The sequence below is a fragment of the Equus asinus genome, chromosome 12 (genome assembly GCF_041296235.1).
Source record: "Equus asinus isolate D_3611 breed Donkey chromosome 12, EquAss-T2T_v2, whole genome shotgun sequence".
Lineage (NCBI taxonomy): Eukaryota > Metazoa > Chordata > Mammalia > Perissodactyla > Equidae > Equus > Equus asinus.
The window spans coordinates 8,032,731-8,057,782 of NC_091801.1; the positions used below are offsets into that span (position 1 = coordinate 8,032,731).

Consider the following 25,052-nt stretch of genomic DNA (forward strand, 5'->3'; position numbering starts at 1 on the left):
AAGTTTCATCTGATAAGTCAGCTGATAGCCTTATGGAGTTTCCTTCATATGTCACTTGTTGCCTTTCTCTTGTGGCTTTTAGGATTTTCTCTTTATCTTTAATGTTGGACATTTTAATTACAGTGTGTCTTGGTGCGGGCCTCTTTGAGCTTATCTTGTTTGGTGCTCTCTGTACTTCCTGTACCTGGATGTCTGTTCCTTTCCTTAGGTTAGGAAAGTTTTCAGCTATTATTTCTTCAAATAGATTCTCTGCCCCTTTGTCCTTCTCTTCCTTCTGGGACATCTATAATATGAATGTTAGTGCACTTGATGTTTTCCCAGAGTTGCTTTAGACTGTTCTCATTCTGCCTAAATCTTTTTTCTTTTATCTGTTCAGCTTGGGTGATTTCCTCTAGTCTTTCATCCAGCTCGCTGATCCATTCTTCTGTTATCTACTCTGCTATTGAATCCCTCTAGTGATTTTTTCATTTCCAGTATTGTATTCTTCATTTCTGATTGGTTCTTTTTTATATTTTCCAGTTCTCTGTTGACGTTTTCACTGTATTCATCCATTCTTCTCCCATGATCAGTGAGCATCCTTATGACTTTGTTTTTTCTTTTTGAGGAAGATTAGCCCTGAACTAACATCTACTGCCAATCCTCCTCTTTTTGCTGAGGAAGACTGGCCCTGAGCTAACATCCGTGCCCATCTTCCTCTACTTTATATGTGGGATGCCTACCACAGCATGGCTTGCCAAGCAGTGCCATGTCCACACCTGGGATCTGAACCGGTGAACTCTGGGTCATGGAAGTGGAACATTCGAACTTAACCACTGTGCCACTGGGGTGGCTCCCCTTATGACTTTTTGTTTGAACTCTTTGTCAGGTAGATTGTTTATTTCTGTTTCATTTAGTTCTTTTTCTGGGGTTTTGTCCTGTTCCTTTGCTTGGAACATATTCCTTTACCTCCTCATTTTGCCTTTTTCTCTGTTCTTAAATCTATGTATTAGGTGGGTCAGCTATGTCTCTTGGTCTTGGAAAAGTGACCTTATGTAAGAGATGCATTTTGAGGCCCAGCAGTGGATTCCCTCTTGTCATCACTTCCAAATGTTCCAGGAGTGACCCCTGTGTGGGCTACCTGTGTGCTTCTGTTGTGGCAGGGTTGTTCTTGCTGTAGGTGCCCAGGGAAGCTAGGCTCTCCCCCTGGTTGGTTGGTTGTAATTCTCAGCTGCCTGTGGCTGCTATGGACCCTTCAGTCACTTTATCAGGTTTGGGGAGCCCCAGCACAGTTGGTTGCAAGGTCTAATAGCATATTCCTGTTGCAGTTTTTCTGTTAATTGAGTTGGCCCCCGGTGTGGCTTGTTGCTGGGATCAGGGCCTTACAGTTGCTGTAAGCCTCAGGCCTGCAAGGCTGTTGTCAGTCTCTTAGGAGTGCGGCTGAGTGGGGCTGGCCCAAGGTGTGGGAGCACCCAATTTTTTCAGGCTTTGGAAGTTGGGGCTGATCCCCTATGTGTCTACTTGTGAAGCACAGGTCTTCTGTTGCTGATAAACCCCACGGCTCATAGGTCCACACACATCGTCAAGACAGTCCTGGTCTGGGCACACATCCTGGCCCCCTGGAGCATACCCAGTCACCCCACGGCAGAGGCCCCCACACACTCCAGCAATGCCCCACCCACTCCATTGCTCTTCACACACATCCTACTCCCCCCAGAGGCTGGCCAACTCACCTGCCTGCAGAGGATCCAGGCACCCAGTTTATGCAGGTCAAAAAGTTGTCCCAGGGCTTGCTGTTTGGTGCAGCTAGTCCCTAGGGAAGGCTGTCTACCCTGGCTGAGCTGGATTAAATCTGGGCTCTAGTGGATGTGGCACACCCTGGGCTGACAAGCCAGGGAAAGAATTCCAATGGCATCTGCCAGTGTCTGTGTCAGCACACCTGTACTAGGTCTCAATAACAGCTGCTGCCGATGTCTCAGTCCCTGGAGAGGCCTCACTTCTCATCAAGATGCACCCAGAGCCTATCAGGTGAGTCTCTTTTCACCAAAGGTCTGTGCACCTTTCTTTCTGAGGATTTTAGGTTCCTTTCTGAAATAAGTGAATTTGTACATGAGCCCTTTAAGAGCCAGTTTTTTCTCCCTTATGTACAATAGCTTTTCTAGGGGTATTCCCCATTGTAGTTAATAGCCAGCAAAGCCAGATATTGTGAGACTCTTCTCAGTTGTGCTGAGTCTGGAGTATGATTATAGTGATAATGCTCTCCCATTCAGGTCCCCACTCCTCCAGGGAAGGCTGTGTACCTTAGGGTTGCTGCTGGCCAGCTGTGGAGGGCTGTGGCTTGTGGAAGTGGATTTTTTTCTCTTCAGAAGGAATTTATGCCTCTTCCATCTCAGTGAGGACTGTCCCTTGTTGTGGGGGTTCTTTTTATCCAGTTTTCAGTTGTCTCTCAGGAGTAATTGTTCCAAGAATAGTTGTAGCTTGGCTCTGTTCATGGGAGGAGGTGAGTTCAGAGTCCACCTGTGCTGCCATCGTGACCTTTTCTAGATCATTATTTTTAAAAAAGAACCTTACCAGTTCCTTTCAAGCCCCTCAAGTTCCCCTCTGAAAGCATGTTTCACTCTCCTGAATTTTGTGTTTAACATGCTATTCATTTTCTCTTTTATTTTGCTACATATGTTTATGTGTCTAAGTAAGTTTTGTTTATTCACTTTTGAATTTTCTATACATTACATCATATTATGTCTGTTCTCCTAGAATTTGCTTCCTTTGAATTCTGTTATGCTTTTTTTTTCTTCTTTAGATTCATCCCTTTTGACACATGTGAGTATAATTAATTTTTCATGCCTATGCATTATTTTGTTTTATGAATATTCTGCAATCTATTACCTAATATACTATTATTTTATATATGTCCATAAGAACAACTTTGTCAATTTTTTAAACCTCATTATTCTTATTGACACTTATTTGCATAGTTTATCAAATTCTGACAAAGCTTGATTAAAATCTTCACTATTTTGGTGGATTTATTCCTTTCTCATTGCCATTCTGTCACTTTTTGCTTTACAGGGTTAAACACTAATTTACAAATTTACATTATTATATATTCCTTATTAATTGAGCCTCATTCTTTTTGGAAAAAGTTAATTATTTTTGATAGCAGTATAGCTAAACCAGCTTTATTTTCAAAATTTTTTTTTACTATTATTTTTCTTTCAAATCTTCTAGGTTCTTTTGTTTTAGGTGTGTCTCTTGTAATTGACTTATAGCTAGATTGTGTTGAAAAAATCCTGCCAATCTTTAGATAGAAAACTTAATCCATTTTCACTTAATGGAATTACATATTTGGATTTATGTCAAAAACCATATTTTGTACTTTGTCTATGCCCCACATTTCCTGTTTTATGTTTTTACTCCATTTCTTCCTTATTTCAAATTGATTTTCTTTGCCTCATTGCTCTCTCCTACCTGCCTGGGTACTAGTTTGAAATAATACACAATAATACATTCCATTTCTTTATGTTTTAGTGACTTATTTAGAAATCATAACATGAATACCTCAATGACATGATTTCAGGTTAATCAGCAACATTTTCCTCCTTCAGAACAATGCTGGGATTCCAAGATCACTTTCAGCCATCATCATTATTCCAATTTATGTCCTGCTGTTATTCAGGATTTTAGTTCTTTTTTTTTCTGACACTCTTCCCCTTTAATTGAAAAGTATTTTTATTGTTCTATGTTGATATCTGTTGGGATTTATCTAGCAGGTTAACATTTTCTTTGCTCATCATTCCTTCTTGCTTTCCAGAACTTTCTGGCATCATTTTTCTTCCTGAGGAACATTGTATAGATTTGGAAATTCCGTTGTTAAAGGTAAATGTATTTTATCCTTTCTAAGTTTTTGTTTTCCTAAATCTGCCTTTATTTTAATCTTATTATTGAAAGATGGTTTTGTTGTCTGTATAATTCTGGATGATGGTTATTTTACTTTCTCTTTTTCTAGGACCATGTTGTCCTCATTGTCTACTGGCTTACATGTTTGATGGTGAGAAGTGAGCTCTCAGTGCTTTGTAGGAAATTTCTCTTTGCTCCATGACTACTTTAAATATCCTTTCCTTGTCTTTGGTGTTTGTTGCTACAAAAGTCTAGGTGTGGACTACTTTTTGTTTATCCTATTTATAATTCTTTGGGCTTCCAGGCTCTTAGGACTGGGTTCTTTGATCATTTCTGAAAAATTCACAGCAATTATTCCTTTTTTTTGGTGAGGAAGATTGGCCTTCAGCTAACATCTGTTGCCGGTTTTCCTCTTTTTGCTTGAGGAAAATTGTCCTTGAGGTAACATCTGTGCCAATATTCCTCTATTTTGTGTGTGAGATGCCACCACAGCTGGCTTGATGAGCAGTGTGTAGGTCTGCACCCAGGATCTGAACCTCCGAACCCCGAGTGGCTGATGCAGAGCATGCAAACTTAACCACTATGCCACTGGGCCAGCCTCACAATGATCTCTTTTAATACTACCTTTTGACTATTCTACCCATCCTTTGCATCTTGAAATCTAATTAGACATAGATTGGGCCTCCTCAATCTTCTGTCTTTGATCTTTCTGTTAGATGTATTTTATATCTCTTTGTATCTCTGTACTATATTCTGAGCACTTTCTTCAGGAATATTCTTCAGAAGCAATTTCTTCAGAAACGAGGGACTTCTAAACTACTGTTTAACGGATCCATTGAACTTTTAATTCCAATTATTGCATTTTTACTTTTAAATGCTTTAGTTGATTCTTTTTCAAATTGCTTTGTTAATTTTAATAACTGCTTCCTCTTCAAACTTTCAATCCCACCTTTTATTTCTGTAAACATATTATATGTGCTTAATTTAGGTTCTGTATCTGATATGGCCACTAACTGGAGTCTTTGCATGTCTGACTCTGCAGTTTTCTATTCCTACAGACTCTGTTCACTGTGGTTCTTTCTGTAAGTTTGCTGAATTTTGATTGTGAGTTTATATCCCTTTGAGCTTTATAATGTGGGAATTTTTTGAGATTTGCAGTTGGAGGTAGGTTCTTCCTTGAGAGAGGAAGCTTCTTGCTCCTTTCTAGGTGTTGAAAGGGTACAACAATCTATGATCACTTCTAAACAATTTTTAGATTGGATTTTTTTGGCCAGACACAAAGTCTGATTGTAGTATTATAATTAAAGATTTTCAGAGGAGAATCATTTTTCTTTTTCTGTTGTTTTGCCATTAGACCTACAATCAAGGCCAAGACAGGTGAGTCTCTGTGGGGCTGGATTTTCTGATTCACTCACTGACGTATCACCCTTCTGCAATCTTAACTTTCTGTGGGGGTCTCACATCCGGCCCAAGCTGTTAGTCCAATCTGCTGTCCTCAATTTGCTGTTAAAGTTCAGACTCTAGGCTAACAAGAATTATCAGACATCCCAGGGCAATTGCTGTCTCCATGGCCAGCTTGTCCCTGTAGAACTGCTTTCTCATTCTGGACTCAAATTGTTTCCTCAACTGGTAGCTCAACTGTGCTTTAAGGACTTTTTAAAAAAATATGCTATCCAGCATTTTCCTGGTGTTCTGAACTGTTATTACTCTATACACCTAATACATATTGCTGGGAAAGGAATTCCCACAGGGCTGTCTGTACAAAGCTTGAATGAAGACTCACACAGCCTCAGAAGATGTATCTTAGTTAATAATGCTTTGAATTGCAAAGTGCCATTTTAATGAGAACAGAAACACATGTCCTATTACCCTTTTCCTCATTTTACCCATGAATTTCACCTTTTGGTAGGTATAGAGTTTTCATTGCCTCCTGGATGAAAATCAAATACATTTCTACAATTTTCAGATGAATATTTATACGTGTGAGTACGTGTATATATGTGGTGGTATTAACACCAGTTAACCTCCCTAAATACATTATACATAGAATTTTTTTGTGTATGTGTATGTGTAATTGTTTGAGGTTATTTGCTATTTTGGGGATATACTTATTTTTAGTCATGAGGCATTTCTCAGCTTCGCCTGAAGAAGCCTCTTCCCACCTTTGAATGTTTGCACTTGCTGTTCCTTCGCTTGAAGTGTTTTCCCTGCTAATATTAACACAATTAACTTGCTCACCTACATTTTGCTTAAATGTCACCATCCTAGTGAGGTCTCCTCTGTCACTGTTTCTCAGCTCTTCCCCTGCTTTAATTTTCTCCTTAGCATGTAGCAGCATCTAATGTACTTTGCAATTTATGCCTTTGTCTTATTTATGTTCTGACTCCCCCACTAGAATGTAAGCTTCATGAAGGCTGAGATCTGCCTAGAACAGTGCCTGGTACATAACAGGTGCTCAATAAACATTTGTCGTATGAATTAAATGAGTGACTGTGACCATCCTTCATTTCTCTGAAGACACAGAGCCTGGTACTGCCTGTAAGTCTATGTTATAATGTTAGTGAAGGAATAGCAGGAACCAGTGTCAGATTTCAGCTTCAAAATATTGGACATTGTGCTTGTCTCTAATTTTATTATTTTAAAATGCTTTTACATGCGTTATCATTTAAAAGCTAACTAATAATTCTGGGAGCCACATGTGTTTATCATCACCACTTTACAAAGAAAAAAATTTAGATTTAGACAAATTAAATGTTTTGCTCAATGTCACACAGTTGGTACATAGCAAACACAGGACTCAGGATGAGTTCCGCTGATTCTAAGTCTTGTGTTCTTTCTAGGATACCATGTAATTGCGGATTTACTTGGAGAAGGTTTTAAATTTTCCACAGAATCAGGGTTCTAATGGAACATTTTGAAATTGAGCTCTATTTTGTCTAGAAATCAGAAAACTTAAAGGAAACATTTTATAGAGTATGACGAGCTATGCCATTATAAAGATTTTAATTTTCACAATGAGGATGTTTTAAGCTGATGATATGAAAATGGCCATGCTAGTAAGTAGGTAGGAAGGTAAAGAAGATAAAATTCACCTTTCCCTCAGTTTTGCTGATCTGCAGAAGGGAAACCAAATGAAGATCAAAACCCCCAATATTTAGGTTTCTTACAAAAGTCACACTTTACAACTATTATTCTTTTTGAGGCTGTGAGCTTCATGCCATTGGATGTGTTTACAAAGAGTTCAGAAAACCACTTTTTTTGTGATTTGACATGGATGTATTTGTGTTGTTTAGGAAGAGGGACATTATCATCAGTTTCCAAACTGGGGCTCTTAATGGTACACACGATGGGGTCCTTCCTTGAAATCAGGGGTCACTGAACCCTAAATTGTGAGTTGCTTTTTAGGATTCTTTTAATTCTAAGACCGTGTTTCTCTCTCTCTATATTCACTATTAATCCATTCAAGAGGACGTCTAATATTGTCGATGAAGCATATACTTGATGATTTTCAAACTAGTATCTTTTTTGACCTTGTGAGTAAACATGGAATCCAAATCTGATTTGTGCTATCAAACAAACTAATATCATGATGTGTATTCTGACAACCAGATATTTAGGTAAAAATGCTTTGTTCTTTCAGCTACTGTTCAACGTACAATAAGCACCCATTACTTCAAGACTTACTTAGTGCTTTATTTAATTTTGATATGCCTTTGGGGGAGTCTGGGATACCATCAAGCCCTCGTCCTTTGCTCCAGGGTTTCTTAAATTATCTGCCTGTAAGTCTCAATGTGCAGCTGCATTCAGTTTCCATGGCAACCTACTTGATGTCAATATATGTTTGAGCATATTTAGGTCACTCGAAAAACAAAAGATGTGCCTAAAAGCTTAATAAATAAAGCAAATGCAAAGTGGATGTTTGAGCATTATTACTTATTTATTGTTAGGTTTATAGAACGCAAAAGAAAAAAATCGATTGACAGCAGGCTTTAAGATGTCTGCAGAGGCCGGAGTCAGGTTTACAAGCCTAGAATGAGATAGTAAATTTTTGTTTTCTGGGATGACTCATAGTGGACTCGGCTGCTGATGGAATAAGAAAAGCTCTAGCTGTCTATGACACTTGGAATTTGTCAGACTCTGCGATGAGTTATGTTCTATAAAGCAAAGGCAGAGGCATGAAGGGCAGGCTCTGTTAGCTGAGGCTGCGAAGACCAGAGGAGGCAAGGCCTCTATTCTGCCACAGAAGCTGATAATGGGGTGTTCCACAGCAAATGTCTTATGAGGGCACTTGAGCATGGGTGCGCAGGGGCATGAGTATCCAGAGCGCAGTAAGTAGATACTGAGAGAAAGTCGCGTTTAGAATACACCTCTACACACATGGGTTCTTTTTATCCCTCCAGAATTTTTTTTAAATCAAGGAATAATTTTCAGTGAAATGCACATACAGTAAATGTAGTTCGGTGATTTTTGACAAGTGCATCTGCCCATGAACACATCACTTCAAACAAGATATAGAACATTTCCTTTGTTGCAGAAAATTCACTTGTGTTCTTTTCCAGTAAATGTCCTGGCAGAGGCATAGATTAGTTTTGCTTCTTCTGGAATTTCATATAAATGAAATCATACAATGTTTATTCTTTAGATAGGGCTTCTCTATCTTAGCAAAAAGTTTTGAGATTCATCTATGTTGTTGTGTGTATGAGCAACTTGTCCCACGTGATTGCTGAGTAGTATTTCATTGTAAGGGTATACCAAAATTTGATTATTCTTCTATTGAAGGACATTTGGGTTGTTTCCAACATTAACAAAGTCACTAAGGGGCATCTGTGTGCCAGTATTTGTGTGGAAAGTGCTTTCGTCTCCCTTTCACCCAAGTGAAATTGCTAGGTCGTGGCAATTTTGTAGCATAAACATATACCTATAGGTTTAACTTTATAAGAGACTGCCAAACAGTTTTCCAAAATGGTCGTACCATTTTATACTCTCGACAGCAGTACTGGAGAGTTCCGCATGCTTCACATCCTCATCAATGTCAGATGTGTCATTCTTTTTACATTTAGTCACAATAGAGGATGTCTAGTGATATCTTTGTGGTTTTCATGTGCATTTTTCTGATGACTGATGATGTTGAGCACTTTGTTGTGTACTTATTGGTCATTTGTGTATTTCCTTTTGTGAGTTGTCTGTTTTAGTCTTTTCTCCATTTTATTGGCCTATTTGCCCTTTTTTATAGAATTGTAGAAGTTCTTTATATATCCTGGATACAGAGCCCTTTTTCAGATGTATGTGTTGTGACTATTTTCTTCCTGTCTGTGCTTTGTGGATTCATTTTCTTGACAAATTTGTTTTTTGATAACCAGATATTTTAGTTATGATGAAATCCAGATTATTGATTTTTAAATTTTATCGCTGGCGATTTCTGTCTTATATATAAGAAATCTTTGCCTGCCCCAAGCTTGTGAAGACATTCTCCGATGTTGTCTTCTAGAACAGCACTTTCCAAAAGAATTTCTATTTGCCTTATGCAATATCGTAGCCTTTAGCTACATTAGTTATTAAGCATTTCGAATACAGCTACAGTGACTGAGAAATCAAATTTTAAATTTCGCTTAATTTTAATCAATTTAAATTTAATTTTGTATGACCACATGTGGTTAGTGGCTATCATAATAGACAGCATAGCTCTCAAAGCTTTATAGTCTTAACTTTTACACTTATATCTGCGTCCATCTCAAATTATTACATTGTTAATTTCATCATTTGAGATAGTGGTAGAAATTCATTGTTCTCTTCATTTGTTTATCCAATTGTTCTAGTACCATTAAATTGTGTTATAAAAAACAATTGATTGTCTGGGGCTGGCCCGGTGGCATAGCAGTTAAGTTTGTGCACTCTGCTTCGGCGGCCCGGGGTTCGCCGGTTCAGATCCCAGGTGGGGACATATGCACCGCTTATCAAGCCATGCTGTGGGAGGCATCCCACATATAAAGTAGAGGATGATGGGCATAGATGTCAGCTCAGGGCCAGTCTTCCTCAGCAAAAAGAAGAGAATTGGCAGCAGATGTTAGCTCAGAGCTAATCTTCCTCAAAAAACAAACAAAAAGACCAATTGACTGTCTATGTATTAGTCTATTTCTGGACCCTCTATTCTGTTCCATTGGTCTGTCTTTATAGTCAAATACAACATTGAGTTGATTACTGTGAGTTTATATCTATGTCTTAGAATCTGGTAGTATAAATTCATCAGATTATTTTTTTAAGATTGTTTTGTTTTTTCTAGTCCTGTTCAATTTTACAAATTTTAGAATCAATTGTTTAATTTCTACAAAAAAAATCCTTTTGGAATTTTGATTGGTGGAGGCTGCATCCATAGACACTTAAAAAAATTCTAAGAAATCCTTTTTTCTAGACTCCATTTCAATTGCTCAATTCACCATTTTGTGATCAATGAGATAGTAAGTAAAATTCTCAAGGCCACAGGCAGGGCTAGGATTTTAACCTAGATTTATTGGATTCCTCAACTTACAGTTTTAATCACATTTTTACTTGCCCACTTATAAAGAGATAACTTATTGTAAATGATCAATTTTCTCAGAAGAATAATTTTAAGGGAGCTTATATATACACATATATGTAAATATATCTAAATATTAGTTATTATTATTCTTGAGATGTCTATAATTTTATTCCACATCCCTCTCCCAGTCTATGTAGCAACAGAATTTCATATCTTTTACACAGAGACAGTTTGGGCTATAATTCATGATGTTTTGGTTTCTCTTCCCATGTCTACATGCATCATTCATAATCACCTGCTCTTTCGCCACCTTCTCTCCTGAGTCCAGGAAGAGATTATCAATCCCGCCTCATTCCCACTCACCTCTACAGAACACTCACACACACACACACACACACACACAAATAAATTAGATTTCATTAACATTAAAAACTCTTTCTTTTCAAAATACACTGTTAAGAAAATAAAAAGATAAACCACATAGTAGGAAAATACATTTTCAAAACATATATCCAACAAAGACTTATATCTAGAATATGCAAAGAACACTTGAGTGCTCATTAATGAGTACAAACATCCCAATAAACAAAAGGATTTAATAACCAAAAAGACATATATTTGAACAGTCACTTTACTATAGAATACATGTACATATAATATATAGGATAAATATGGTATGCATAGTATACACACATAGTCTATGATATAGATATATATGTGTGTGTATAAATTCTATGCTATAATACTTAAAAATGGCCAACATCTTTAGTCATTAGGGAAATGAAAATTAAAACCATAGGGAGATACCAGTACACAGTGATTAAAATATCTAAAATTAAAAAGATTGACAATATCAAGTGTTGAAGAGGCTGTGGAACAACTTGAACTCTCATACATTGTTGGTGGCAAAGTAAAATGATGCAACAACTTTGGGAAACAGGTTGACAGTTTCTTGAAAAGTGAAGCATACACCAGCCATTCCAGCCCCATGTATTTACGCAAGAGAAATTCATATACCCATTCAAAGACTTGTACAAGACTATTCATAGCAGGTTTATTTGTAATAGACAAAAAGTGGAAACAACCTTAATGCCCATCCATCTGTGAAGAGATAAAGATACTGTGGTATATCCATACATTTCTCACTAAAGTGGTTTCATGACCTACAATTTAAAAAATACAGACTTATGTGACTTGGTCAAAACAAAGGCAAAGACGACAAGTTTCAGTTTGGGATATTTCTCCCGCAGCTGGTCTGGTGTGCTCCTGCAGCCTGGCAAACTCTTACACTATGTTTGAGATGCTGCTTTGACATCTCCCTTTGGCAATGTTCCCACTCCTTGACCTCATAATGAAGATTATTTTTGCCTGCTTTGGGCCACTATTATAGAGTCCATTTATTAAATTGAGCTACAAAATTGATAATTTTGTAACAAAGACTAAATCTTATTCATCTTTGATTCCATTTCTTCAGCTACAAGGATAAATAGATAGATGTGTGAACGCTTATAGAAAAGATAGCCCAAATGTTCTATAGGTGGATGTGTGGCTATGTGTAACTGAGCTGCCCCTCCTGGGCTGCATGGATGGACTAAATTTAACTCAAATTTTGCAGGAACGTCATAAATTTAACTTTAAAGAAAAGATTTTCTAGAATATAAGAGATTGTTTCCTTGATACAGTACAAAATCCTGAGGTCAGAGTAATAAAAAATACTGAAACATGAGAGTAGGCTTGCATAAAATCCAAGATGGAAAATGTCATTAAAAAGCCAACTTGTTCTTCCAGGCTGGCCCCGTGGGCTGTGACTTGTCTACACATCCTGTGGATAAGAGCTCTTGTTCTTTTCCATTGGTGCAGTGGGGAACTGCCAACATTGAGCTTAATAATTTGACTTCTAACCTTTTGAGACACAGCCTGTTTTGAGAATCTGATGATAATTAGAGCCTTTTTTTTAGCAAAAGGTTTACCTAGGTGCACCCACAATTTTATATGTCGTATCAAGGACTTTGCTCTTCTATAAACCATCATGATAATCACCCTGCACCACGTAGTACCAGGATAACGTCTCATCAGGATAATCAGAGAAATTTAGGAGAATTTATTAACAAAGTGTATTATATTCCAGTGACTAATACAGCAAATTACTACAAACTTGGTGGCTCAACACAAGAGAGACTTATTCTCATAATTCTAGAGGTCAGAAGTCCAAAATTAACATCCCTGGACTTCAATCAATGTGTCAGCAGGACTCATCTTCCTCTGGGATCTCCGGGGGAGAATCTGTTCCTTGCCTTTTCCACCTGCTGGCATTCCTTGACTTGCAGCTGTATTGCTCCTATCTCTGCCTCCATGGTCACGCTGCCTCCTCTTGTTTTGTCTGTTCAAAGGACATTTGTGATTGCATTTAGGGCCCACCTGGATAATCCAGGACAGTCTTCCCATCTCATGACTCTTAACTTATTCACATCTGCAGACGCTTTTTCCTTATAAGGTAACATTTGCAGGTTCCAGTAATATCTTTGGGCAGCCATTATTCAGTCTACTACACCGAGGAACTGTTTACAAAATTGGCGAGGTCTAGGAGGAGATCCATGTGGCATAGTGAAGACACCATTGGTCAGGAGTAGAGGCTCTGCTTCAACCCTTGGGCCTAAAGGGACAAGTGGAGTTGTGGTTACGGGACCTGGAGGGAGAGGGTCGTGAAGAAAAGGCTCCTTGAGAGAAACGGAGTGCCCTTTTTTTCAAGGAATGCCACCAGCTTGAGGAAAATTTGAGGGGAAGGAGTCAGGGGAATAAGTACCCTCACCCCACTCTCTTCTGTCTCTCCAATCTGGTTTCCTATCAGCTGAACCCAAGCAGAAACCAGTGAGCACAAATACCCTTAACTGAGTCCACGCAGGGTAAACTCTCACAGAAGACAGCGGGGGAGAGAAGCGTGGAGAGTGGGTCTGGAGGGGCAAATGGAAGATACTCAGCACTCAGTAATTGCGTCATGGTGGGGCATCATTCATGAAAAATCTTCAGGCAATTTCTTTCCTTGTAGAAGTGTGAACTTTGAGCATCTTAGCACTTGAAGAGCCATTTCTCTCTCTAGGTAGCCCCTTGAAGTACTTGCCACTGCTGCTAAGACAACCTGGAATTCTGTGAGGGCAGAGATTTTGCCTATTTTGTTTACTGATGTATCCCCAGCTCTAGAAAGCTCCTGGGACACAGTATATTGTCTGTAAATACTTGTTGAGTAAATGGAGCTGAAACATAGTCTACAAATACCTGATGGTCACCCTCCACATCACTTCATACTCCCTACCAGCTATTTATTTCTCCTCCTGTTTCCTTGGCCCAACATAGCTGCAGTTGCTCCACAAGACTTTGCTGCTCTACCTTCCAAGGACATAGTGTTTTTGTAATGGCACACTCCTCCTCTACACTCACATTCCTGGTTCTTTTAGCTCCGTTGAGCACAACTGCCTAATTCAGGCAGATTCAGGTTTTTTAACATTTGCACAATCAGAATTGATTGCATTAAATGAAATCTTTGAAGGCAACAGGAAGAAGGCAACTTTACTTGTTGGGGTTTGTGTGACTGTCTTCCCCTTGGATATCGTAAGGAATGAATATGGGAATTGGATTTTTCAGGATTATCTGCAGAAGCCTGCGGAGGGACAGTCCCATGGTACCAAAGTCTGGAAAGGGACCTAGGACAGGAGCTGTCTCTGAAGGTACAGTGTTGCAGGAGCTCACATAGCAGATTGAGCAGAGTGCCTGTCTCCTGTCAGTCAGGATGAGGCTCCTGAAGACAGCTGTGGGGCAGACAGGAAGGTTGGGTACCACAGAGTCTCCGTGATGTTGACAAGTCTCTTCAGGTACCTGGAGGATTAGAAATCAATCACCTCCATTGCCGCCTTTGATTTCCATGGGGCTGCAGACTCTTAGAGTTGGAAGATGGCGAACTCCTTTCAGTAACCCTCACTGCCTTCACCATCCAGATACAGATCTTCATAATATCGGAGCCTTTGTGATCCATCCCCTGTTCTACCTCCCCAGCCACCTCCATGTTTCTCTTATTTTCCAGCTGTAATATGTTTCTCAAAATAAGGCCAATTGTTTCACGTCACTCAGCGTTTGTGTATTTGTGTTGCCTACTCCTTCTGCCTCAAATAGGGTATCTGGCAATTTAATTGGAGTGAAAATTTGATACCCAGAACATTTGGACAGTCCCATCGTTTTTCTTGATCTAAATTAACCAATAAACTTCTGTTTTTATGTATTACTAAGTAGTGTATTGCAACAGACACACATCCCCAGTGACACATATCTGAGTTTCACCGAACACTGAAACTTACCCCATCCTCACACATAATCCACCTCTCTGAGGCTTATTACTTCTCTTAAATTCTAATATCATTCATGGCCCAACCTCATTCCTGTCCTTACTCCTGACTCTCCCCCAAATCCCGGCCTCAGTCTGTTCCTGAGTGAGTGAATGAGTTAAGGTGGAAATGAGTGAATTAATGGCCAAGCCTACAATTCCACGTGGAGTGTGACCATTTCCAGAGGGGCTGCTTAGCTGGGTTCATAGTGTAGATTTTGGCAATGAGTTTTTGAAGGACAAAGGGATGGACTTAGCGTTAAATAAAATAATTTCTAGATTTCAAAGAACGTTTTTGTCTAAACAGGACAAAGTTCAAGAAGAATCAGGGCAGTAATGTATTTCTTAAACAGAAAAGTTGTCTTGTAGACAAATCCATGATGGGGTTAACTTAATTACTCTTCCAGCCTGGCCCTGACATCCTTTCCTGCCCAGGATTGCCCTTGATTTAGGAGGACTTGGTTTTCCCATTTGGTGTTTGGCACACCAAATACGTGTTTCAATTGCTAAACTGAAACTGAACTCCATTAATCTAAGCCATTTTGAAGTCGGCAATTGTTTTGAAAATCCAAGGAAAGCCATTTATTTTCCCCAGAAAAAAATGCACATAAATACATATATGGACAGTTTCGTACATTGTTTCATAGACTTTATTTACCCAAAGACTCAATATTTAGAAGCCATGAGTTAGAGATATTAATTACTCTAAATAACTGGCCCATAAAGGGAGTCTATTAATGGAACATTCTCCAGGCTGGTTCTTGTTGTTCTGAAAATTTCCATTCTGGTCTTGCTTTCCTTCACTGAATATGCTTATATCTCTTATCTCTGTGGTCGCCTAGAGAGCACCTCCTCTAGACAAACTATAGCAGAGACATCGTGAGTTATTTAGACCACGCTTACCTGAGGCTTCCTCATTAGGTCAGCTCTTCAGAAGGGCATTAGATCTGCCTTCAGGAGACTGATGTTGCACAGGTGAGATAATTAAACCAGAACGTGGACAGATTCTTGCAGCTGCGGAGCACTCCAGATCTTGGTCGAATTGTCGGCGGCTCTCTGTCCCCGTACACAGATGTACACATACCACCATCACTATGTTCTGAGGTGCCCTTATTTGAGTAGAGATAATTTAGACTCCTTATGCTGCTAAAATAGATAAGGTAGTAACTATGCTCACGTTATAGCTCAGAAAACTGAAGTACTGATCATACAATGAATTTCCCAAAAATGCACCGCAATTTGTGATGACTAAAATTAAGACTCAGCTTCCTGGCATCTCAGAATAATCACCTTTTTCATCAGTATTGCTGGCTGTGATTTGGCCCTATGGCCCAGCCAACTTGGTCCTAGATGACACCACAATTTCTCACCATTGGAACCTCTGAGGAGAGGGCGTTTCAGCAATGGCTCCCTCTCACTCTATCTAAGGGCAAGCTCCAAGCCTGGCTACTTTACCTCCACTGGGCAGCTGCTTAATCATAGATTCAATATTCATATTCCCTTAGTTTTCTTGCACAGTTACAAGTTTTTCCTTTTCTTTGGGCTTCAGGAGCAGAGTTATACTCCTCAGTTGGTACCTTAGAGGGTACTTCATCATTGCTGCTCCCTGCAAGTCCATGTCTATTTTCATCCCTTCATCTCTTCTCCTAGGCAACTATTCTATTAGGTATGCATCTATTTATTTATTGTTTGTATGTGTTCTACAAAATGAGTACTGTTTTGTGCATGTGTTTTTGTTTTTTTCTTCTAAAGACTGGCACCTGAGCTAACAACTGTTGCCAATCTTCATCTTCTTTTTTTTCTGCTTTTTTCCCCTAAATCCCCCCAGTATATAGTTGTGTATATATATATATATATATATATATATATCTTTTAGTTGTGGGTCCTTCTGGTTGTGGCATGTGGGATGCCGCCTCAACATGACCTAATGAACGGTGCCACGTCGGTGTCCAGGATCTGAACCCGGGAAGTGGAGTGAACAAACTTAACCACTTGGCCACGGGGCCAGCCCCTGTGCATGTGTTTTTAATGTATGTGAGTAGTATTATTTTATTTTTGTGCTAGGTTAAAGTAATTTAGCTGCAATGACAAATAACCCCCAAATTTTAGTGACTGAGCACAATCAAATTTCTTGTTCACACAACAGTATAATAATGGAGGTGTCGCTGGTTGCGTGTTTCACCCTCAAGCAAAGACTCAGGAATCCAGGCTCCTTCCATCTTGTGACTCTACCAGCCAATGCATGGCTCCCAATGTCACCTGGAGAGTTGCTCCATTTGAGACATCTGGAAAGGGAAAAGAGCATGGAAGATCCTTAAAGGTAAATGTATCATTTGCAATTTACCTCTTTTTTCCCCCAGAGTTTTGGGTACACATGCTTCTAAAGGATTCCTTCTTAGCCACTAGTCTTTTATTCACCGTAGACACTGGGCCCAAGCTCTGCGGAATACAGAGATTGATTGTGAAGTGCAAGGCTTTCCCAGAAAATATCCAGTAGCTGAACAAACTTCACTCATGACTTGCTTTTATACATTAATTCATTCAACAAATATTGCTTTGAGCCCACCTCTTTGTCAAGTCCTGTATTAATCTCCTTTGAGGAGAAAAAGGTCTTAAATGGGAACTGTACATATAAGATGCAAAAAAAGAATAAACATGATTTGAGAATTTTGTGGTTTAATAAAGGTATTACAAAAACGCTGCCTGAGCTCAGAAGTAATTTTGATGAAAGCGTCAGAGAGCGGTTCACACTTCTTGCATTTAATTGGGAGAGGAAGGTGGGAAGGACATTGCAGAAGGAAAGAACAAAGTTTGCAAAGGCTCAAAGGCAAGTGAAAAAGCAGAGCAAGTCAATGGCTTGCATTTGGGGCAGCCAACAGATGTGTGGGGCCTTGATGTCAGGTTAGCAGTCTAGACTTTACCCAGACTGGAATCACATTCAGGCTCTAGAAGCAGAATGCTAGGGTTCAACTGCAGTTTTGCAATTCAGTTGAACTTTATAAACTTAGATTTCTTTATTTGTAAAATTCCCTTGATGGTAATTCTTGATTTTCACCTGGTAGTCTCAGACAAAATGGTATAAAAGCTCAGACAAATGACATGAACTTTTCTTGTAGAGTTTACAGCCAAAAATTGTTGTTATTGTTTGTACCACTCATTGGGAAATATGCTGGCCAGGTGAGTCTGTGTCTACTGTTGTTATGAAACCTTACATCTTTTATTGATTTTTACCACATTGTATTTTCATGCCTTTTTTCTCTTGATGTCTTATCTCTGTAACTCCCATAATAGGCAGCATGATACAAACATATAGTGTGCATCAGTATACATCTTGATTTGTTAATTACCCTTTAAAATAATTGATAGTGGCCACATCAATAGACAAGCATAGTCTTTGGGACTTGGTGACCAGGGAAAAACAAAAACAAAACTGAAAACTCAGAGAATTAAGAAGATACTTTAATAATAGGAACTCAGTGGACGTGTCATACGCCTGAGCCAGAGTAGACCAGACTCTAGTCTTCATAGACTGGTCAGGGCAAGTCAGGGGATCCCTGAAAGACCACAAGGTAGAAATGAAGAAGTACGGGGACAGAAAGTAGAGGTCTGGGAAGATGGGATACGGCAGAAAACAGATGTCCATGCAGTTTTTTAGATTAGAGGTCAGAAGGTACATTTTAAAGTCTTACTTCCTACAAGAATTGTTCAAGGGATTGGAGGCAAGCCCAGGGAAGGCTGGTGAGCATAACTCCTGATCCTGGAAAAGTGACTAACACGAGATGGACAGGCATGGACCTCAGGGAAACAAGGCTGGGTCTGGCTCTTGGAAAAGGCTCCGTAATAGGAACATGGAAAGAGACCGTTGCTACGATGAGCATGGAATTTGAGCAATCCTAGTAGACCCACCAGTGGAAACAGGTGGCTATCAATTTAGAACAACTTTTGCTCCTCCTGACAAACAACAAAATGGGTCACAGGACTGGAGACAGGACCAAGCCTCTGGGGGTGCTCGGATTCCTTCTTTGTGGGGGTTGGAGGGAGCTGAGTCTCCAAGCAGTCTCTGGCAGCTACTCTGTGCTCTGTGGAAAAAAGATGAAGAGCTTGTGGGCATTTGAGGTCATCTAGGGGAACAAGTTTACACAGTCCTTGCGAGGCTTTGCATGAAGCTACGACACTGACAGATCCAAGCTCGTGTGAGCCACACAAGGCTTAAACCTTGACAACCAACTGCTCACTTTTGTCTTCATAGTTTTTGAGTGGCATTTAAATATTATTTTCCCAATGAGATAGTCTACACTCATTGTCTCAATTCCCTTGCATTCACTTGGTAACTCATCACATCTGGCTTCTATCCTAGCAACTAGGTTCAGACTTTACCCAGTAAGTAACCATCGGCTTACAAATTGTCAAATCCAAGAGACATTTTCCTGGACATTCTGCTTCAGTTGACATTATCATTTCCTTACCTTCCTTCTTCTTCTGTAAATTTTCTTTCCTCCACTTTTCTCCTTATATATCAAGAAGGCTCTCCTGACTATCTATGCGCTCTCTTGGGTGATCACCTCTGGCGTGGAGATGTAACTGCCATTTACCTACTGATAACTTTCAGCTTGGTCTCTTGGGCCCAGAGGTTTCTTAAGACCTTCAGACTTGTGTATCCAGTTTCCCGTTGGTCAATGCCACTGGTATGCCACATGGATGCCTGTAATGTAATAATTACAACCAAACTCAGCATTCTCCTCTCTGAAGCTAACCATTTTTCTACAACAGTTTTACCTCATTTGGCAATCTTGCAACCACATAGTGATCTATGCTATAAGCATGTTGACAAGGCACCCCTAATTTCCTATGTTTTTCACTTCTCCAGTTCTTCAACATATAATGTCAAGCCCTATTGAATTTAACTCCTAAATATTTTGCGACTCTGTTTCCTCTTATCCATCCCTTTTAATATTTCCCAGATTGAATGTCAATTCCTCCCTCTTGATCCCCTTTCATGGAGCTCTGCTCATCGCTTATTTGCAAGAGAAGAGATTGACTAAAAAAGGAATTTCCAGAATGATACAAATGTCCTCTATTACATGATAAAGTTATAATTAGAACAGTGCAGCAAGGACAAATGGAATAGATTGAGAAACCCAGAATCAGACCTAAATGGGATCCTGGTACCCGACAGGGGTGGATTTATAAATAAATAGTATAGAGACATGGCATTCTCTGTTTTACACTATACTCACAAACAATTCCAGATAGATTAAAATCCCAAATGCATAAAATAAACCGTAACATTCAGATTAAAATAGAAAAGGATATGAGAGGATTAGGGAAGGACGACTTTGTTTTTGGGAGGAAGATTGGCCCTGAGCTAACATCTGTTGCCAAACTTCCTCTTTTTTGCTTGAGGAAGATTGTCAGTGAGCTAACATCTGTGCCAATCTTCCTCCACTTTATGTGGGCTGCCTCCACAGTGTGGCTTCACGAGTGGTGTTAGGTCCCTCCTGAGAAGCAGGGGCACGATCTTAATCATTACACCAGGGGGCAGCACCTGGGGAAGGATTTCTCAAACCCTAAAGGGAGCAAATGATTAATTTGCATCAGCATTAAAATCTTTTGTACAACAAATAAATTTAAAAGCTAAACAAATTTATGGGCTGGCCTGGTAGCACAGTGATTAAGCGCGCACATCCCCATTCGGCAGCCCGGGGTTGCTGGTTCGGATCCCAGGTGTGGACATCACACCACTTGGCACACCATGCTGTGGGAGGCGTCCCACATATAAAGTAGAGGAAGATGGGCATGGATGCTAGCTCAGGGCCAGTCTTCCTCAGCAAAAAGAGGAAGATTGGCAGTAGTTAGCTCAAGGCTAATCTTCCTCCAAAAAAAAAAAAAAAACTAAACAAATTTAAAAGTCTTACAATGGACCAGGAGACTATATCTGCAATTTATATACAATTAAATAAGAAGAATCCAGAATATATTAAAAAAAATCCAACCAATTAAGAAGAAGAAGACAATCAATAGAAAATGAGCAAAGAAAATGAAGAAGCGTATCACAGAAGAGGCAGTATGAGTAATTAATCATGAGATGCTCAACCTTGCTGATTACGGGTGAAGGATAAATTAAAATAAAAATGGATGCCATTTCTCATAATCAGATTGTCAAAAATGAGATAGTGGGACAATACCAAGTGTTGATAAAGATAAGCACTAATCGAAAAGTAGAAGTGGAAAGGTAGACGTATGAGTCAGTAAAACTAGATTAGAAAGCAATGTAGCAAGAGCTCATAAAATGGTGAATGCATACACAATGACTCAGAAGTCTGCTGCTGGAATCTGCCCTAGAGATACTTCCAGACACTGCGCACAGAAAGACAAGTATAAGAATGTTTATTGCAGCCTTATCTGGAGCAGCAAGAAACTGGAAACAATCTAAATGTTTATCAATTGGATAATACATGGAAAAATATATATAGAAGATATATACACATATATATCATAATTATTCTATAATAACATAATGGAAAATTTAAAAAGCCAGCTATAGAATGATTAAAAGAAGTGATTAGAAAATTATCTCTTTTTTCTCAGTTTTTTAAAGAAATAATTGACATATATCACTGGAAGTTTAAGGCATACGGCGTGATGGTTTGATTTACACATATTGTGAAATGATTCCCACAATAGGTTCAGCTAACCTCCATCTTCTCATATAGATGCAACAGAAAGAAAAGAAAGCAGAAAAGAAGAAAGGAAAAAAAAATTTCTCCTTGTGATCAGAACTTGTAGGAAGTAAATTAACATCATTTGAAGGCCTGCTGTGTGTCAGATGTTATTCTAATCTTTTCAAAGGTATTAACTTATTTAATCAGCATAATAAATCGGCAACATGCTTTGTAGATAAGGGCATAGGCCAGAAGGAGATGAATCTCCCCAAGGTTATGCACTTGGTGAGTCACAGAGACCTACGACTTCACCCCAGGCAGGCTGAGTGGAGTCCAAGCTTTAGCCATTACTCTATGCTGCCTTCTCGGAGTTCACATTGTGTGAAGCCTGTTAGACAATTAAAGATACACACATAAAGCATTATTATATATTGCTCACAGTTAAAATAGTTGTTTCTAGATGTATGGAACATGGAAATATATATACAAAATTTTTGATTGTGGTTGATTATGAATCTAAGTGATATGTAGCATCACAGAATAAGTGTTGCTTTGAATATGTTTGTTGTTTTGTTCTATAAAAAAAGAATTTGAACCCATGTAACAGAACAATTATCAGTTGTACCTGGTGCTTAATTTTTCAATATATTCGTTGCAGTTTTCAAATTTCTTAAGAGAAAAAATTATAATTAGTTTTGTTTGGTTCAGTAGGTTGCAGAAGAAATGTAAAATGTATAGGGTATGATCTTGATTTTGTAGAAAACACAGATGAAGTACAAAGAACACACAGTGATATGTTAGTGGTGGTTATTTTTAGGTTGTGGGATTACAGGAAGGTATTTTTTTCCCTTTATGGTTTGAATAATAATAATCACAAAATTAACTAAAATTAGAAAAGATAGACATTAAGTTATGTTCCCAGAAAATACATAGCTAGTAAATCCAGGGACTGTGACTTCAAAGTGTATAATCTTAAACGCTGCCTTTTACCATCTCCTTAAGGAAAGCCTTTTGAATCTTTTCTACCTTCTTCCTTCCCACCACCTTTTTCCTCGTTCAGACTTTAATAATGTCTCTTCTGAAGAGTCACAATAGCCATGTAAGTAGCTGCCCCATTTCTGTCTCGTTCTTTCGAATCCACCCTGAACACTGGTGCTGAGTGGTCTTTCTGAAGAGCCAGTCTCTTCATGTCACTCCACTTCCAATAATCAAGATAAAGTTCAAGCTCATCAGAAAGCACATGAGCACCTTCCCGGTCTCACTTTTACTTTAATCCCTTGCGTCCTATCTTTTTCATCATCTGCACTGTAGCTCCTTTCTCCAGCCAGAGCAATTTTCCTGGAGCACAAAGGATATGAGCAAGCTGCTGCCTTCCCCATAATATGCTTGTCTCCTTCCCTGGTCCCCACCCCCTGCGCTTTCAGCCTGGCTAACTCCTGTTCATCTTTTATAGATTAGCTCTCTCATTGAAAGCATTTATTGGGCTATGTATCCTTAGCTAAGATAGTGGCAAATCTTCTGTTCTGCCATGGCCTGTATCCACACCCCTATGTTTATCCCTCTGGGATTAATCACTGATTTTCCTGTCTGTCTCTTTGACTGGACTCTAGGCAGCTTTAAGGCAGGAATCCTGTCCTAGTACTTGACTGCCTGATGCTGATGCAATGCTTAGCATTTTTTTGAATGAATGAATATATTTTGGCAGCTTGCTATTGCCCAGATTGGATTTAGAAGAGGACCACCCCTGAACCCTTGGTCCAGGAACACTGGGTGGACTTGCTGGGGAGATCTACCTGTATCGAAGAGGCCACCTTTGCATGATGCAGCCTCTGACTTCTTTTGCTTCAGGTCCTTGTAGCTTCTGCAGTACACGAGAGGAGCGACCTACATTCAGAATCACTTTGTAAGTCAAGAATTAAGCTCAAACGTGTAATAGGAGGAGAACTTGTCTCAGTATGGGGAAACATCAGTTTTTGGAAATCCAACATAATAAAAATGAAGAATTGAAGAGACAAGAACTGTTGACCACAACAGCTCAGAAAGTAGAACAGTTGAGACAAAGTTTCTTGGAGGAAAAGGGCATTCAGTGACTCTGGAATTTTCTACCTTCTCCACAGAGCTTCTTATCTGAAAATGGTGCTTTTGAATCTTCTTGATGATCACCAAGATATCCCTTACTGACCATGAATCTTCCAACCGCCACCGTGGACATCAAGCCCCAGAGTGAGAGAGGCAAAGGGCTCCAGCAAATAAACGGTAGCTGAACACACTTTAGATTATAGTCTCAAGTTCGTTCTTATATTCGTTCAGGTTTTCCTCCTTTAAGAAACATTTTTTTAAACCCCTGCTCTTTGCCAAATCTCAGGCTAGGCTTGGGGGGTTTAGATACAATCAAGTGTCAATCTATGCCACAGAGTTGGTTTCTCTCAATATTTTTCTTTTTTAGTGTGGCAAAAAAACACATAACATAAAATTCAGCCTCACGGCAACTTCCAAGAGCACAGTACAATATCGTCAGCCAGATCCCCAGGACCTGCCTGACCCACCACCATCCTGTGTGACTAAAACTCTTCATCTGCCAAACGACAGCTCCCCATCTGCCCTCACCCCCAGCCCCAGCCCCACCATTCGACCTTCTGTTTCTATGAGTTTGAGTGTCTGAGATACCTCGTATAAGTGGAATCACGCAGCATTTGTCCTTCTGTGACTGGCTTATTTCACTTAGTAGAATGTCCTCCAGGGTCATCCATCTTGTAGCATATGACAGGATTTCCTCCTTTTTAAAGGCTGAATAATATCCCATTGTATGTGTAGACCACATCTTCTTTTTCTATTCATTTTGTCAGTGGACATTTAGTTTCTTGCACTTCTTTCCTATGGTGAATAATGAATGCTGCCGTGAACACAAGTGTGCAAATATCTCTTTGAGATCCTGTTTTCAACTCTTTTGGCTCTATACCCAAAAATGAGATTGCTGGATCATATAGTAATTCTATTTTTAATTTTTTGAGGAACCTTCACACTGTTTTCCATAGTGGGTGCACCATTTTATATTCCTGCCAACAATGCACCAGGGTTCCGATTTCTTCGGAACCTCACCAATAGCCATCCTGATGAATAGGAGCTGATATCTCATTGTGGTTTTGATTTACATTTCCCTGATGATTAGTGATGTTGAGCATATTTTCATATGCTTGATGGCTAGTTGGATATCTTCTTTGGAGAAATACCTTCATATGAAAAGTATTTCAGTATTTTATTTTATTTTTTTTTTAAAGATTGGCACCTGAGCTAACATATGTTGCCAATCCTCTTTTTTCTTCTTCTTCTTCCTCTTCTTCTTCTTCTCCTCCTCCTCCTCCTCCTCCTCCCCCTCCTCCTCCTTCTCCTCGAGGCACCCCCAGTACATAGTTGTATATTCTAGTTGTAGGTCCCTTTGGTTGTGCTGTATGGGACTCTGCCACAATGTGGCCTGCTGAGCAGTGCCATGTCAATGCTCAGGATCTGAACCGGTGGAACCCTGGGCCACCAAAGCAGAGCGCGCCAACTTAACCACTCGGCCACGGGACTGGCCCCTTCAGTGTTTTATACACTCAAGTAATTTTTACCACAACTCTGTGAGATAAGT

General features: G+C 39.4%; 1 long non-coding RNA gene across 1 annotated transcript in view; it reads left to right on the forward strand.

Moving 5' to 3' along the window:
• Nucleotides 1-24,331, forward strand: part of LOC139039877 (uncharacterized) — a 30,154-nt gene extending 5,823 nt beyond the window's left edge. The window contains exons 2-3 of the long non-coding RNA XR_011493103.1: nucleotides 16,909-17,082; nucleotides 23,542-24,331. This is a non-coding gene — a long non-coding RNA (uncharacterized lncRNA). The remainder of the gene's footprint in view (nucleotides 1-16,908; nucleotides 17,083-23,541) is intronic.
• Nucleotides 24,332-25,052: the final 721 nt, after the last annotated feature.